Raw genomic sequence first — 17,768 nt, forward strand, 5'->3', positions numbered from 1 at the left:
GTGACCTTTGGGACATGGTTTGACCCCCTATAGGAATGTGCGATCATCATGAAACGTTCACATCACTTACAACTCAATAGATTCTACCTTCTGCTAACGTTTCAGCCTGATTGGACCTTGTTTTCACACAAATGAACCCAGAATGATGTGAAATTGGGCTTCGTGCAACATAATTCTGGGTGCCATTTAAAAACCATAAGTGCTAATGACTCCATTCCTTTGTTTGGTAATGGGGGCTGTTAATTGGAGTATTCTAAAACAAACCTGACCTCTCTAGGTTATTCAGAAGCCAAGTTATAAGCCCACAAAGGTGTAACTGGACTACTTCTTTAAATTGAAACCAGATCCGGTGACCTTTGGGACATGGTTTGACCACCTTAGGAAAGTGCTATCATCATGAAACATTCAGATCACTTACAACTCAATAGATTCTACCTTCCTGTAACGTTTCTGCCTGATTGGACCTTGTTTTCACACAAATGAACCCAGAATGATGTGAAATTGTGCTTCGTGCAACATAATTCTGGGTGCCATTTAAAAACCATAAGTGCTAATGACTCCATTCCTTTTTGTAGTTGTAGGGGCTGTTGATTGGAGTACACTAAAACAAACCTGATCTCTCTAGGACATTCAGAAGCCAAGTTATAAGCCCACAAAGGTGTAACTGGACTACTTCTTTAAATTGACACCAGATCCGGTGACCTTTGGGACATGGTTTGACCCCCTTAGGAAAGTGCTATCATCATGAAACGTTCAGATCACTTACAACTCAATAAATTCTACCTTCTTGTAACGTTTCAGCCTGATTGGACCTTGTTTTCACACAAATGGACCCAGAATGATGTGAAATTGTGCTTCGTGCAACATAATTCTGGGTGCCATTTACAAACCACAAGTGCTAATGACTCCATTCCTTTTTGTGGTTGTAGGGGCTGTTGATTGCAGTACATTAAAACAGACCTGATCTCTCTAGGACATTCAGATGCCAAGTTATAAGCCCACAAATGTGTAACTGGACTACTTCTTTAAATTGACACCAGATCCGGTGACATTTGGGACATGGTTTGACCCCCTTAGGAAAGTGCTATCATCATGAAACGTTCAGATCACTTACAACTCAATAGATTCTGCCTTCCTGTAACGTTTCAGCATGATTGGACCTTGTTTTCACACAAATGGACCCAGAATGATGTGAAATTGTGCTTCGTGCAACATAATTCTGGGTGCCATTTACAAACCATAAGTGCTAATGACTCCATTCCTTTTTGTGGTTGTAGGGGCTGTTGATTGGAGTACACTAAAACAAACCTGATCTCTCTAGGACATTCAGAAGCCAAGTTATAAGCCCACAAATGTATACCTGAACTACTTCTTTAAAGTGACACCAGGCCTGGTGACCTTTGGGACATGGTTTGACCCCCTATAGGAATGTGCGATCATCATGAAACGTTCAGATCACTTACAACTCAATAGATTCTACCTTCTTGTAACGTTTCAGCCTGATTGGACCTTGTTTTTACACAAATGAACCCAGAATGATGTGAAATTGTGCTTCGTGCAACATAATTCTGGGTGCCATTTAAAAACCATAAGTGCTAATGGCTCCATTCCTTTTTGTGGTTGTAGGGGCTGTTAATTGGAGTACTCTAAAACAAACCTGACCTCTCTAGGATATTCAGAAACCAAGTTATAAGCCCACAAAGGTGTAACTGGACTACTTCTTTAAAGTGACACCAAGCCCGGTGACCTTTGGGACATGGTTTGACCCCCTATAGGGATGTGTAATCATCATGAAACGTTCAGATCACTTACAACTCAATAGATTCTACCTTCTTGTAACGTTTCACCCTTATTGGACCTTGTTTTCACACAAATGGACCCAGAATGATGTGAAATTGTGCTTCGTGCAACATAATTCTGGGTGCCATTTACAAACCATAAGTGCTAATGACTCCATTCCTTTTTGTGGTTGTAGGGGCTGTTGATTGGAGTACACTAAAACAAACCTGATCTCTCTAGGACATTCAGAAGCCAAGTTATAAGCCCACAAATGTGTAACTGGACTACTTCTTTAAATTGACACCAGATCCGGTGACGTTTGGGACATGGTTTGACCCCCTTAGGAAAGTGCTATCATCATGAAACGTTCAGATCACTTACAACTCAATAGATTCTACCTTCCTGTAACGTTTCAGCCTGATTGGACCTTGTTTTCACACAAATGGACCCAGAATGATGTGAAATTGTGCTTCGTGCAACATAATTCTGGGTGCCATTTACAAACCATAAGTGCTAATGACTCCATAGCTTTTTCTGGTTGTAGGGGCTGTTGATTGGAGTACACTAAAACAAACCTGATCTCTCTAGGACATTCAGAAGCCAAGTTATAAGCCCACAAATGTATACCTGAACTACTTCTTTAAAGTGACACCAGGCCTGGTGACCTTTGGGACATGGTTTGACCCCCTATAGGAAAGTGCGATCATCATGAAACGTTCAGATCACTTACAACTCAATAGATTCTACCTTCTTGTAACGTTTCAGCCTGATTGGACCTTGTTTTTACACAAATGAACCCAGAATGATGTGAAATTGTGCTTCGTGCAACATAATTCTGGGTGCCATTTAAAAACCTAAAGTGCTAATGGCTCCATTCCTTTTTGTGGTTGTAGGGGCTGTTAATTGGAGTACTCTAAAACAAACCTGACCTCTCTAGGATATTCAGAAGCCAAGTTATAAGCCCACAAAGGTGTAACTGGACTACTTCTTCAAAGTGACACCAAGCCCGGTGACCTTTGGGACATGGTTTGACCCCCTATAGGAATGTGTAATCATCATGAAACGTTCAGATCACTTACAACTCAATAGATTCTACCTTCTTGTAACGTTTCAGCCTGATTGGACCTTGTTTTCACACTAATGGACCCAGAATGATGTGAAATTGTGCTTCGTGCAACATAATTCTGGGTGTCATTTACAAACCATAAGTGCTAATGACTCCATTCCTTTTTGTGGTTGTAGGGGCTGTTGATTGGAGTACACTTAAACAAACCTGATCTCTCTAGGACATTCAGAAGCCAAGTTATAAGCCCACAAATGTGTAACTGGACTACTTCTTTAAAGTGACACCGGGCCTGGTGACCTTTGGGACATGGTTTGACCCCCTATAGGAATGTGCGATCATCATGAAACGTTCAGATCACTTACAACTCAATAGATTATACCTTCTTGTAACGTTTCAGCCTGATTGGACCTTGTTTTCACACAAATGGACCCAGAATGATGTGAAATTGTGCTTCGTGCAACATAATTCTGGGTGCCATTTAAAAACCATAAGTGCTAATGGCTCCATTCCTTTTTGTGGTTGTAGGGGCTGTTAATTGGAGTACTCTAAAACAAACCTGACCTCTCTAGGATATTCAGAAGCCAAGTTATAAGCCAACAAAGGTGTAACTGGACTACTTCTTTAAAGTGACACCAAGCCCGGTGACCTTTGGGACATGGTTTGACCCCCTATAGGAATGTGTAATCATCATGAAACGTTCAGATCACTTAAAACTCAATAGATTCTACCTTCTTGTAACGTTTCAGCCTGATTGGACCTTGTTTTCACACTAATGGACCCAGAATGATGTGAAATTGGGCTTCGTGCAACATAATTCTGGGTGCCATTTACAAACCATAAGTGCTAATGACTCCATTCCTTTTTGTGGTTGTAGGGGCTGTTGATTGGAGTACACTAAAACAAACCTGATCTCTCTAGGACATTCAGAAGCCAAGTTATAAGCCCACAAAGGTGTAACTGGACTACTTCTTTAAATTGACACCAGATCCGGTGACGTTTGGGACATGGTTTGACCCCCTTAGGAAAGTGCTATCATCATGAAACGTTCAGATCACTTACAACTCAATAGATTCTACCTTCCTGTAACATTTCAGCCTGATTGGACCTTGTTTTCACACAAATGGACCCAGAATGATGTGAAATTGGGCTTCGTGCAACATAATTCTGGGTGCCATTTAAAAACCATAAGTGCTAATGACTCCATTCCTTTGTTTGGTAATGGGGGCTGTTAATTGGAGTACTCTAAAACAAACCTGACCTCTCTAGGATATTCAGAAGCCAAGTTATAAGCCCACAAAGGTGTAACTGGACTACTTCTTTAAATTGACACCAGATCCGGTGACCTTTGGGACATGGTTTGACCACCTTAGGAAAGTGCTATCATCATGAAACATTCAGATCACTTACAACTCAATAGATTCTACCTTCCTGTAACGTTTCTGCCTGATTGGACCTTGTTTTCACACAAATGAACCCAGAATGATGTGAAATTGTGCTTCGTGCAACATAATTCTGGGTGCCATTTAAAAACCATAAGTGCTAATGACTCCATTCCTTTTTGTGGTTGTAGGGGCTGTTGATTGGAGTACACTAAAACAAACCTGATCTCTCTAGGACATTCAGAAGCCAAGTTATAAGCCCACAAAGGTGTAACTGGACTACTTCTTTAAATTGACACCAGATCCGGTGACCTTTGGGACATGGTTTGACCCCCTTAGGAAAGTGCTATCATCATGAAACGTTCAGATCACTTACAACTCAATAAATTCTACTTTCTTGTAACGTTTCAGCCTGATTGGACCTTGTTTTCACACAAATGAACCCAGAATGATGTGAAATTGTGCTTCGTGCAAAATAATTCTGGGTGCCATTTAAAAACCATAAGTGCTAATGACTCCATTCCTTTTTGTGGTTGTAGGGGCTGTTGATTGGAGTACACTAAAACAAACCTGATCTCTCTAGGACATGCAGAAGCCAAGTTATAAGCCCACAAATGTGTAACTGGACTACTTCTTTAAATTGACACCAGATCCGGTGACCTTTGGGACATGGTTTGACCCCTTATAGGAATGTGCGATCATCATGAAACATTCAGATCACTTACAACTCAATAGATTCTACCTTCTTGTAACGTTTCAGCCAGATTGGACCTTGTTTTCACACAAATGGACCCAGAATGATGTGAAATTGTGCTTCGTGCAACATAATTCTGGGTGCCATTTACAAACCATAAGTGCTAATGACTCCATTCCTTTTTGTGGTTGTAGGGGCTGTTGATTGGAGTACACTTAAACAAACCTGATCTCTCTAGGACATTCAGAAGCCAAGTTATAAGCCCACAAATGTGTAACTGGACTACTTCTTTAAAGTGACACCAGGCCTGGTGACCTTTGGGACATGGTTTGACCCCCTATAGGAATGTGCGATCATCATGAAACGTTCAGATCACTTACAACTCAATAGATTATACCTTCTTGTAACGTTTCAGCCTGATTGGACCTTGTTTTCACACAAATGGACCCAGAATGATGTGAAATTGTGCTTCGTGCAACATAATTCTGGGTGCCATTTAAAAACCATAAGTGCTAATGGCTCCATTCCTTTTTGTGGTTGTAGGGGCTGTTAATTGGAGTACTCTAAAACAAACCTGACCTCTCTAGGATATTCAGAAGCCAAGTTATAAGCCAACAAAGGTGTAACTGGACTACTTCTTTAAAGTGACACCAAGCCCGGTGACCTTTGGGACATGGTTTGACCCCCTATAGGAATGTGTAATCATCATGAAACGTTCAGATCACTTACAACTCAATAGATTCTACCTTCTTGTAACGTTTCAGCCTGATTGGACCTTGTTTTCACACAAATGGACCCAGAATGATGTGAAATTGGGCTTCGTGCAAAATATTTCTGGGTGCCATTTAAAAACCATAAGTGCTAATGACTCCATTCCTTTTTGTGGTTGTAGGGGCTGTTGATTGGAGTACACTAAAACAAACCTGATCTCTCTAGGACATTCAGAAGCCAAGTTATAAGCCCACAAAGGTGTAACTGGACTACTTCTTTAAATTGACAACAGATCCGGTGACCTTTGGGACATGGTTTGACCCCCTTAGGAAAGTGCTATCATCATGAAACGTTCAGATCACTTACAACTCAATAAATTCTACCTTCTTGTAACGTTTCAGCCTGATTGGACCTTGTTTTCACACAAATGAACCCAGAATGATGTGAAATTGTGCTTCGTGCAAAATAATTCTGGGTGCCATTTAAAAACCATAAGTGCTAATGACTCCATTCCTTTTTGTGGTTGTAGGGGCTGTTGATTGGAGTACACTAAAACAAACCTGATCTCTCTAGGACATGCAGAAGCCAAGTTATAAGCCCACAAATGTGTAACTGGACTACTTCTTTAAATTGACACCAGATCCGGTGACCTTTGGGACATGGTTTGACCCCTTATAGGAATGTGCGATCATCATGAAACATTCAGATCACTTACAACTCAATAGATTCTACCTTCTTGTAACGTTTCAGCCCGATTGGACCTTGTTTTCACACAAATGGACCCAGAATGATGTGAAATTGTGCTTCGTGCAACATAATTCTGGGTGCCATTTACAAACCATAAGTGCTAATGACTCCATTCCTTTTTGTGGTTGTAGGGGCTGTTGATTGGAGTACACTTAAACAAACCTGATCTCTCTAGGACATTCAGAAGCCAAGTTATAAGCCCACAAATGTGTAACTGGACTACTTCTTTAAAGTGACACCAGGCCTGGTGACCTTTGGGACATGGTTTGACCCCCTATAGGAATGTGCGATCATCATGAAACGTTCAGATCACTTACAACTCAATAGATTCTACCTTCTTGTAACGTTTCAGCCTGATTGGACCTTGTTTTCACACAAATGGACCCAGAATGGTGTGAAATTGTGCTTCGTGCAACATAATTCTGGGTGCCATTTAAAAACCATAAGTGCTAATGGCTCCATTCCTTTTTGTGGTTGTAGGGGCTGTTAATTGGAGTACTCTAAAACAAACCTGACCTCTCTAGGATATTCAGAAGCCAAGTTATAAGCCCACAAAGGTGTAACTGGACTACTTCTTTAAAGTGACACCAAGCCCGGTGACCTTTGGGACATGGTTTGACCCCCTATAGGAATGTGTAATCATCATGAAACGTTCAGATCACTTACAACTCAATAGATTCTTTTTTTTTTTTTTTTTTTTAACGTGTCCTGTCTGGCTGTGAAGCAAGCAGAATTGATGTCTGAATGCTGGTAACAAGCCTTACAGTTTTACTCTCAGGTGGAGCATCAGAGCATCTGCTTTTAATGTCTCAGGTGGAGCATCAAAGAGTCTGCTTTTAATGTCGCACCTGATATTTAAAACTTTATTGTTATTGTTTTTGAATGCTTTGTAATTTCGACCAGACACGGAGACAGAGGTGAAAGAGAAAGGAAAAGAGAAAAGGTGGGGAGAGAGGGGGTTAGGTGGGGGGGGGATTCAACAAAAATAAACAATAATGAACAAGAGTCTGCTTCTAGACCTGCAAAATGAGACGAGAAAAAAGCAAAACATAACAAAAAAATGGGACACAACACCAATATAACAAAATCAAGCTATCACTGCGTCAACTTGATGAAGAAATATATAATCAATCATTGTTTAACTAAACAGTCACACGATAATATACCACAGTGCATTGAGTGCCCACCATAGTCTTAAGACATGTGTTGAACGTGCCCCAAGCCCATACTTATGAGAGCACCATGTGAGCACCTGTGTGTGTACACGCGCTTGTTTATGTAAGGTTTATCTATAGGAGCGTCCAATAGAGAGTGTGAGGGACCACAGATCTGCCCCCCAAAGACGCGTAGGAGACGGGGGGGAGCTCCAAGTCCCAGAGATCCAGGCGCTGCCCCAGAACACAGGAATCCCAAGGAGCCCGCAACCAGAAAGGCCCCCGCCCCCCTCGAGAGGCACAGAGGATCGCCCCGGGGGGGCACAACCAGCAGCCGGCAGAGCCCCGGGAGATATCAGCGGCAAGTCCTCAGGCCTGCCCGCAGCCTCCCACCCCCTAGCCGGCCGAGTCCGGGACCCAGCGACCCGGGACCCAGGGGCGACCACCCCCGCCGGGGACCCAGCAGAGCCCAGGGACCCAGACCCCCCCGGGCCGCCACCGGGATTGATCAGGCAGATGCCAAAAATCTTAAACTCCCTGACCCGGGAGCCACGAACACTCAGGCAGACCAAGGCATCACACCCCCACCAGGTGTAACAGGGGGGAGGGGAGACGAAGATCTATATCATCAAAGGAGGTCCCAGGAGAAGGGAGGAGTCAAAGGCCCCACCTGACATATACAGTCATACACAAACACAGTCACACACTCCCTCCCTCATGCTCACACATGCACATACAACCAAAGACTTACAAAAATACACGCCGGACACCCATTCATGCTCCCCATACACACCCTATTCACTCTGGTCCCGGTAATGCTGCACATGGGGTACAACCACCACCGGTTACCAGAGTTTGACCCTTTCTGCTGGGGTGCTGATGAGCAGGCTCCCCCGCCCACCGCCGAGCACAGCAACCCACCACCCCAGACCCCAACCAGACGGCCAGATCTCCCTCCTAGTCTCCAGCCCCAGGCAGCCAAGCAACAACAGAGGTGTGCTAAGACCCCCTGGTCTCCCTCCACCTGCTCCAACATAGTGTTGTGTGTTAATGAGGTGTATTCTATTGCTGTGGTGAGCGGGCAGTGCGGGCATTTTCTGGCCTATGCCAGCTGATGCCACTGCACCACCCTACTTGCACCCACAGCCCTTGGTGTCTAAATGCAGTTTAAAATTCGAAGTGGGCACCGGCACTCGGGAGGAGGCTGAGAACTCCCCCTGCCAAGTGCCGTTGAATGTGCTCACTCCCAAGGCCCTAAGTGTATGTTTGCGTGGAATGTCGTCGGTGGAAGTGCATAAGGTGCAAATAAAATTGGGGGGCAGGAAGCCACAGGAATGCGGAAATGGGGTCCATACCCGCACTCCCCGACTTGTCCACCCCCCAAGGTCCTATGTGCATGTTTGTGTGATGATGTGAGGGAGCAGGAGGAGAGAAATAAACGGGGATGGGGAGGAATGGCTGGTAGGGCTTAGCCCTCCAGGGAGCCAGCTCCCCCACTGACCCCAATAGGCACCTCCGTTGTCATACCGCCGCCCAGGGCATGGAGACCCCAGGCCATCCTGCCAGGGCCCAAAGCAGCAGCATCACAGAGCCCCACAGAGCCCGAGGGAGCCGACCCAGCCCCACCCCAGCAGAATATCTATGCCCATCCCTGCATTTGCACAACTTCCAGAATATATAAGACATAAGACATCCAGGTAAGGTTGGGTCCTCCCCCTCCTGGACCTCCCCCTCCCCTGTGATGGGACAACAGAGGAGCCAGGGCCTGCCCTACGCCCCCGAACCCGGGCCAGGTACTTCTGCGTATTCCTGCCTTCTTCCCGGCAGCGTACATGTAGGGACCCGACCCCCAAGGCCCAGCCCAGATCCCCACACGGGGCCGGCCACCCCAACACCCCGAGCCCCCAGGCCCCCACCCAGACCCACCCAGGGGCAATGCAGCCGCCAGGCAGTAACCCATGGCCGCCGCCAAGACCTCCAAGGGGCCCCACTCACAACCGCCAGCAGTACACCCCCCGAGGCAACCCAAGCACCTCCAGAGGGGGGGAACAGCCCCCCAGTGCCAGACATCCCCAGTGAACCCATCCCCAGGGAACATCCAGATACTCCAAACTCAGACCCTCCACCCCCCCACCCACATCATCCCGCAGGACATCATCAACGGCCCCCCATCACCGCTATGTGATGGAACCGATCAAAGGAGCCCAGAGAGATTTATTTGAAGTGGAAGCAGAGGCTAAATCAAGTGCAATATGATCTAACAAAAGATTTCTATACTGGTTAATGCAGAGATTTTCTCTATTTTTCCAATTCAAGAGGATAGTTTTCTTAGCGATGCATATGGCAGTCAGAACCACGTGAACCAAAGATTTTTCAATCGGGACATCATCCAGGTTTCCCAGTAAACAAAGAGAGGGGGTGATTGGGATATGACATTTCAGAGACTTTGACAGGTCTTCACATACTCTACCCCAAAATTCCTGGACAGGTGGACAGGACCACAGTGCATGAACGTAATTGTCAGGAATGTTGTTTGTGCAGTGTGTACAGATGTCAGACGACACAAACCCCATCTTGAACATCCGATGACCTGTATAGTGTACTCTGTGTAGAACTTTGTACTGAATTAATTGTAAATTGGGGTGTCTGATCATTTTAAAAGTTTTTAAACAAGTTTGGGACCAGAAGTTCTGGTCAAAGCTGACTGATAGATCCACCTCCCATTTTTCAATAGGGATTGCTATTCTATCGTCTATTTTGGACAGTGTCTTATATACTTTAGACAGTAGTTTAGGGGGTTTGAGATTGCAGAAGTCTAAAACCCTTGGCGGGGTTTGTAATTCTATTTTATTGAGCTTAAATTTTTGTTTGACTACAGATTTGATTTGGTGGTATTCTAAAAAGCTATTCTTTTCTATTCCAAATTGGGAGACTATTCTATTAAATGGGATGAAGTCCAATCCTTCATATATGTTTTCCAGGTATAGGATTCCTTTATTTTTCCAGTCCAGAAGGTTCATCATTTTATTATTTTGCAAAATATCAGGATTATTCCAGATAGGTGTGCGTCTGCATGGTACTAGTGAAGACTCTGTCATTTTAAGATACTCCCACCATGCTGTCAGAGAAGTGCTGATACTAATACTTTTGAAGCCTTCATGTTTTCTTACGCTTGAGCTAATAAATGGTAAGTCTGAAAGCTCTATCGTATTGCAAATTGTCTGTTCTATGTCTAACCAGGACTCATCTAGTGGGTTATCTTGCAACCATCTTGGTATATATTGCAGCCTGTTGGCTAAAAAATAATAATAAAAGTTGGGTAGATCCAGTCCTCCTCTGTCTTTGCTCTTCTGAAGCGTTTTTAAGCTAATTCGTGGAGGTTTATCCTGCCAGAGGAATTTGGTAATTGAGGAGTCCAGAGATCTAAACCAGTCAGCTGGTGGTTTGTTTGGGATCATTGAAAATAAGTAATTTATTCTGGGTAAGACCATCATTTTAATTGTAGCAACTCTTCCCATCAGTGATATTGGTAAGGATTTCCATCTAGCAAGATCATCCTCCACTTTCTTTAAAAGTGGGATGTAGTTTAATTTGGTTAGATCTGCTAACTTGGGAGAGACATTAATTCCCAGGTATGTGATATTACCTGACTCCAGTTGAGTATTAAGTAAATTGACAAAAGAGAAATTAATTGGTAGAACTGTTGATTTTAACCAGTTTATAGAGTAATCTGAAACTTTTGAAAAAGAGTTTATCAGTTCTATTGAATGAGACAGAGACGATTGAGAATTCTGGAGGAAGAGTAAAACATCATCTGCATAAAGACTGATCTTATGTTCTATTTTATTACACTTTATCCCTTTAATACCTGTTGTTTGCCTAATTGCTGCTGCTAGTGGTTCGATAAAGATAGCAAACAGTGAGGGGGAGAGTGGGCATCCCTGCCTGGTCCCCCTCTGAAGACAGAAGCTAGCTGATATTTGGTCGTTCGTCCTAACACGTGCAATTGGCGAACTGTATAATGTTTGTAGCCAGTTTATGAAGAAGTTCCCAAAACCAAATTTATGTAAAGTTGCAAATAAGAACTTCCAGTTAACTCTATCAAAAGCCTTTTCTGCATCTAGAGATAATATACTAGTTTCTATGTTTCTACTGTAAGAGAAATCTATCAAATTAAGTAATCTACGCGAATTAGTGGACGACTGTCTACCCTTTATGAAACCAGTTTGGTCAGGGTGTATTAAGAAGGGGGTTACCTTCTCTAATCTTTTTGCCAGGGCTTTACAAATTATTTTGAGATCAACATTAATAAGAGAAATTGGGCGATAGCTGGTTGGAAATGCTGGGTCTTTGCCTGGTTTTAACAAGAGACTAATATTGGCTGAGTTCATGTTTGGCTGTAATCTGCCGCTCTCTTCGATTTCCCTCACCATTCTGAAAAATGTTGGAGCCAAAATGGTCCAGAATTCTTTGTAGAACTCTGCTGGGAACCCGTCTGGACCTGGAGCTTTCCCATTAGTCATGGATTTAAGGGCTTCCTGGAGCTCTGCTGATGTTAGTGGCGAGTCCAGGACTGCAATTTGGCTGTCTGTTAATTTTGGAAGTGTTATCCTATCAAGGAACTCATCGATCTCGTCATCTGATGGGTTTATCTGTGGTGAGTACAAAGTTTGGTAAAAGTCTCTGAAAGTGTTGTTTATTCTTTCAGGGTCATAAACTATATTCCCAGTTGAGTCTTTAACAGCAGATATGGTAGTTTTCTCTTTATTAATTTTTAATTGGCTGGCCAGAAATTTACCGGATTTATTACTATGTTCAAAGTTTTCTATTCGTAGTCTTTGTGCTAAAAATTGTGTTTTTTTGTCAATAATTCCATGAAGTTCTAATTTAGCTTTACGTAATTTGCTCAGTAACTCTTCTTCTGTGGATGTCTCTAAAGACTTAATGATTTCTTCTAACTCCTGGATACGTTTATTTTCTGTTTTTTTCTTATGTGATGAGAAAGAGATTATTTTACCTCTCATCACTGCCTTTCCTCAGGACATTCAGAAGCCAAGTTATAAGCCCACAAATGTATACCTGAACTACTTCTTTAAAGTGACACCAGGCCTGGTGACCTTTGGGACATGGTTTGACCCCCTATAGGAAAGTGCGATCATCATGAAACGTTCAGATCACTTACAACTCAATAGATTCTACCTTCTTGTAACGTTTCAGCCTGATTGGACCTTGTTTTTACACAAATGAACCCAGAATGATGTGAAATTGTGCTTCGTGCAACATAATTCTGGGTGCCATTTAAAAACCATAAGTGCTAATGGCTCCATTCCTTTTTGTGGTTGTAGGGGCTGTTAATTGGAGTACTCTAAAACAAACCTGACCTCTCTAGGATATTCAGAAGCCAAGTTATAAGCCCACAAAGGTGTAACTGGACTACTTCTTCAAAGTGACACCAAGCCCGGTGACCTTTGGGACATGGTTTGACCCCCTATAGGAATGTGTAATCATCATGAAACGTTCAGATCACTTACAACTCAATAGATTCTACCTTCTTGTAACGTTTCAGCCTGATTGGACCTTGTTTTCACACTAATGGACCCAGAATGATGTGAAATTGTGCTTCGTGCAACATAATTCTGGGTGCCATTTACAAACCATAAGTGCTAATGACTCCATTCCTTTTTGTGGTTGTAGGGGCTGTTGATTGGAGTACACTAAAACAAACCTGATCTCTCTAGGACATTCAGAAGCCAAGTTATAAGCCCACAAATGTGTAACTGGACTACTTCTTTAAATTGACACCAGATCCGGTGACGTTTGGGACATGGTTTGACCCCCTTAGGAAAGTGCTATCATCATGAAACGTTCAGATCACTTACAACTCAATAGATTCTACCTTCCTGTAACATTTCAGCCTGATTGGACCTTGTTTTCACACAAATGGACCCAGAATGATGTGAAATTGTGCTTCGTGCAACATAATTCTGGGTGCCATTTACAAACCATAAGTGCTAATGACTCCATTGCTTTTTGTGGTTGTAGGGGCTGTTGATTGGAGTACTCTAAAACAAACCTGATCTCTCTAGGACATTCAGAAGCCAAGTTATAAGCCCACAAATGTATACCTGGACTACTTCTTTAAAGTGACACCAGGCCTGTTGACCTTTGGGACATGGTTTGACCCCCTATAGGAATGTGCGATCATCATGAAACATTCAGATCACTTACAACTCAATAGATTCTACCTTCTTGTAACGTTTCAGCCTGATTGGACCTTGTTTTTACACAAATGAACCCAGAATGATGTGAAATTGTGCTTCGTGCAACATAATTCTGGGTGCCATTTAAAAACCATAAGTGCTAATGACTCCATTCCTTTTTGTGGTTGTAGGGGCTGCTGATTGGAGTACATTAAAACAAACCTGATCTCTCTAGGACATTCAGAAGCCAAGTTATAAGCCAACAAAGGTGTAACTGGACTACTTCTTTAAAGTGACACCAGGCCTGGTGACCTTTGGGACATGGTTTGACCCCCTATAGGAATGTGCGATCATCATGAAACGTTCAGATCACTTACAACTCAAGAGATTCTACCTTCTTGTAATGTTTCAGCCTGATTGGACCTTGTTTTCACACAAATGGACCCAGAATGATGTGAAATTGTGCTTCGTGCAACATAATTCTGGGTGCCATTTACAAACCATAAGTGCTAATGACTCCATTCCTTTTTGTGGTTGTAGGGGCTGTTGATTGGAGTACATTAAAACAAACCTGATCTCTCTAGGACATTCAGAAGCCAAGTTATAAGCCCACAAAGGTGTAACTGGACTACTTCTTTAAAGTGACACCAGGCCTGGTGACCTTTGGGACATGGTTTGACCCCCTATAGGAATGTGAGATCATCATGAAACGTTCAGATCACTTACAACTCAATAGATTCTACCTTCTTGTAACGTTTCAGCCTGATTGGACCTTGTTTTCACACAAATGAACCTAGAATGATGTGAAATTGTGCTTCGTGCAACATAATTCTGGGTGCCATTTAAAAACCATAAGTGCTAATGACTCCATTCCTTTTTGTGGTAATGGGGGCTGTTAATTGGAGTACTCTAAAACAAACCTGACCTCTCTAGGATATTCAGAAGCCAAGTTATAAGCCCACAAAGGTGTAACTGGACTACTTCTTTAAATTGACACCAGATCCGGTGACCTTTGGGACATGGTTTGACCCCCTTAGGAAAGTGCTATCATCATGAAACGTTCAGAACACTTACAACTCAATAGATTCTACCTTCCTGTAACGTTTCTGCCTGATTGGACCTTGTTTTCACACAAATGAACCCAGAATGATGTGAAATTGTGCTTCGTGCAACATAATTCTGGGTGCCATTTAAAAACCATAAGAGCTAATGACTCCATTCCTTTTTGTGGTTGTAGGGGCTGTTGATTGGGGTACACTAAAACAAACCTTATCTCTCTAGGACATTCAGAAGCCAAGTTATAAGCCCACAAATGTGTAACTGGACTACTTCTTTAAATTGACACCAGATCCGGTGACCTTTGGGACATGGTTTGACCCCCTTAGGAAAGTGCTATCATCAAGAAACGTTCAGAACACTTAGAACTCAATAGATTCTACCTTCCTGTAACGTTTCAGCTGATTGGACCTTGTTTTCACACAAATGAAGCCAGAATGATGTGAAATTGTGCTTCGTGCAACATAATTCTGCGTGCCATTTAAAAACCATAAGTGCTAATGACTCCATTCCTTTTTGTGGTTGTAGGGGCTGTTGATTGGAGTACACTAAAACAACCCTGATCTCTCTAGGACATTCAGAAGCCAAGTTATAAGCCCACAAATGTGTAACTGGACTACTTCTTTAAAGTGACACCAGGCCTGGTGACCTTTGGGACATGGTTTGACCCCCTATAGGAATGTGCGATCATCATGAAACGTTCAGATCACTTACAACTCAGTAGATTCTACCTTCTTGTAACGTTTCAGCCTGATTGGACCTTGTTTTCACACAAATGGACCCAGAATGATGTAAAATTGTGCTTCGTGCAACATAATTCTGGGTGCATTTACAAACCATAAGTGCTAATGACTCCATTCCTTTTTGTGGTTGTAGGGTCTGTTGATTGGAGTACACTAAAACAAACCTGATCTCTCTAGGACATGCAGAAGCCAAGTTATAAGCCCACAAATGTGTAACTGGACTACTTCTTTAAATTGACACCAGATTCGGTGACCTTTGGGACATGGTTTGACACCTTATAGGAATGTGCGATCATCATGAAACATCCAGATCACTTACAACTCAATAGATTCTACCTTCTTGTAACGTTTCAGCCTGATTGGACCTTGTTTTCACACAAATGGACCCAGAATGATGTGAAATTGTGCTTCGTGCAACATAATTCTGGGTGCCATTTACAAACCATAAGTGCTAATGACTCCATTCCTTTTTGTGGTTGTAGGGGCTGTTGATTGGAGTACATTAAAACAAACCTGATCTCTCTAGGACATTCAGAAGCCAAGTTATAAGCCCACAAAGGTGTAACTGGACTACTTATTTAAAGTGACACCAGGCCCGGTGACCTTTGGGACATGGTTTGACCCCCTATAGGAATGTGCGATCATCATGAAACGTTCAGATCACTTACAACTCAATAGATTCTACCTTCTTGTAACGTTTCAGCCTGATTGGACCTTGTTTTCACACAAATGAACCCAGAATGATGTGAAATTGGGCTTCGTGCAACATAATTCTGGGTGCCATTTAAAAACCATAAGTGCTAATGACTCCATTCCTTTTTTTTGGTAATGGGGGCTGTTAATTGGAGTACTCTAAAACAAACCTGACCTCTCTAGGATATTCAGAAGCCAAGTTATAAGCCCACAAAGGTGTAACTGGACTACTTCTTTAAATTGAAACCAGATCCGGTGACCTTTGGGACATGGTTTGACCCCCTTAGGAAAGTGCTATCATCATGAAACATTCAGATCACTTTCAACTCAATAGATTCTACCTTCCTGTAACGTTTCTGCCTGATTGGACCTTGTTTTCACACAAATGAACCCAGAATGATGTGAAATTGTGCTTCGTGCAACATAATTCTGGGTGCCATTTAAAAACCATGAGTGCTAATGACTCCATTCCTTTTTGTGGTTGTAGGGGCTGTTGATTGGAGTACACTAAAACAAACCTGATCTCTCTAGGACATTCAGAAGCCAAGTTATAAGCCCACAAAGGTGTAACTGGACTACTTCTTTAAATTGACACCAGATCCGGTGACCTTTGGGACATGGTTTGACCCCCTTAGGAAAGTGCTATCATCATGAAACGTTCAGATCACTTACAACTCAATAGATTCTACCTTCTTGTAACGTTTCAGCCTGATTGGACCCTGTTTTCACACAAATGAACCCAGAATGATGTGAAATTGTGCTTCGTGCAACATAATTCTGGGTGCCATTTACAAACCATAGGTGCTAATGACTCCATTCCTTTTTGTGGTTGTAGGGGCTGTTGATTGGAGTACACTAAAACAAACCTGATCTCTCTAGGACATGCAGAAGCCAAGTTATAAGCCCACAAATGTGTAACTGGACTACTTCTTTAAATTGACACCAGATCCGGTGACCTTTGGGACATGGTTTGACCCCCTATAGGAATGTGCGATCATCATGAAACGTTCCGATCACTTACAACTCAATAGATTCTACCTTCTTGTAACGTTTCAGCCTGATTGGACCTTGTTTTCACACAAATGGACCCAGAATGATGTGAAATTGTGCTTCGTGCAACATAATTCTGGGTGCCATTTACAAACCATAATTGCTAATGACTCCATTCCTTTTTGTGGTTGTAGGGGCTGTTGATTGGAGTACACTTAAACAAACCTGATCTCTCTAGGACATTCAGAAGCCAAGTTATAAGCCCACAAATGTGTAACTGGACTACTTCTTTAAAGTGACACCAGGCCTGGTGACCTTTGGGACATGGTTTGACCCCCTATAGGAATGTGCGATCATCATGAAACGTTCAGATCACTTACAACTCAATAGATTCTACCTTCTTGTAACGTTTCAGCCTGATTGGACCTTGTTTTCACACAAATGGACCCAGAATGATGTGAAATTGTGCTTCGTGCAACATAATTCTGGGTGCCATTTAAAAAACATAAGTGCTAATGGCTCCATTCCTTTTTGTGGTTGTAGGGGCTGTTAATTG

Source organism: Nothobranchius furzeri, chromosome 6, assembly GCF_043380555.1.
Source record: "Nothobranchius furzeri strain GRZ-AD chromosome 6, NfurGRZ-RIMD1, whole genome shotgun sequence".
Classification (NCBI taxonomy): domain Eukaryota; kingdom Metazoa; phylum Chordata; class Actinopteri; order Cyprinodontiformes; family Nothobranchiidae; genus Nothobranchius; species Nothobranchius furzeri.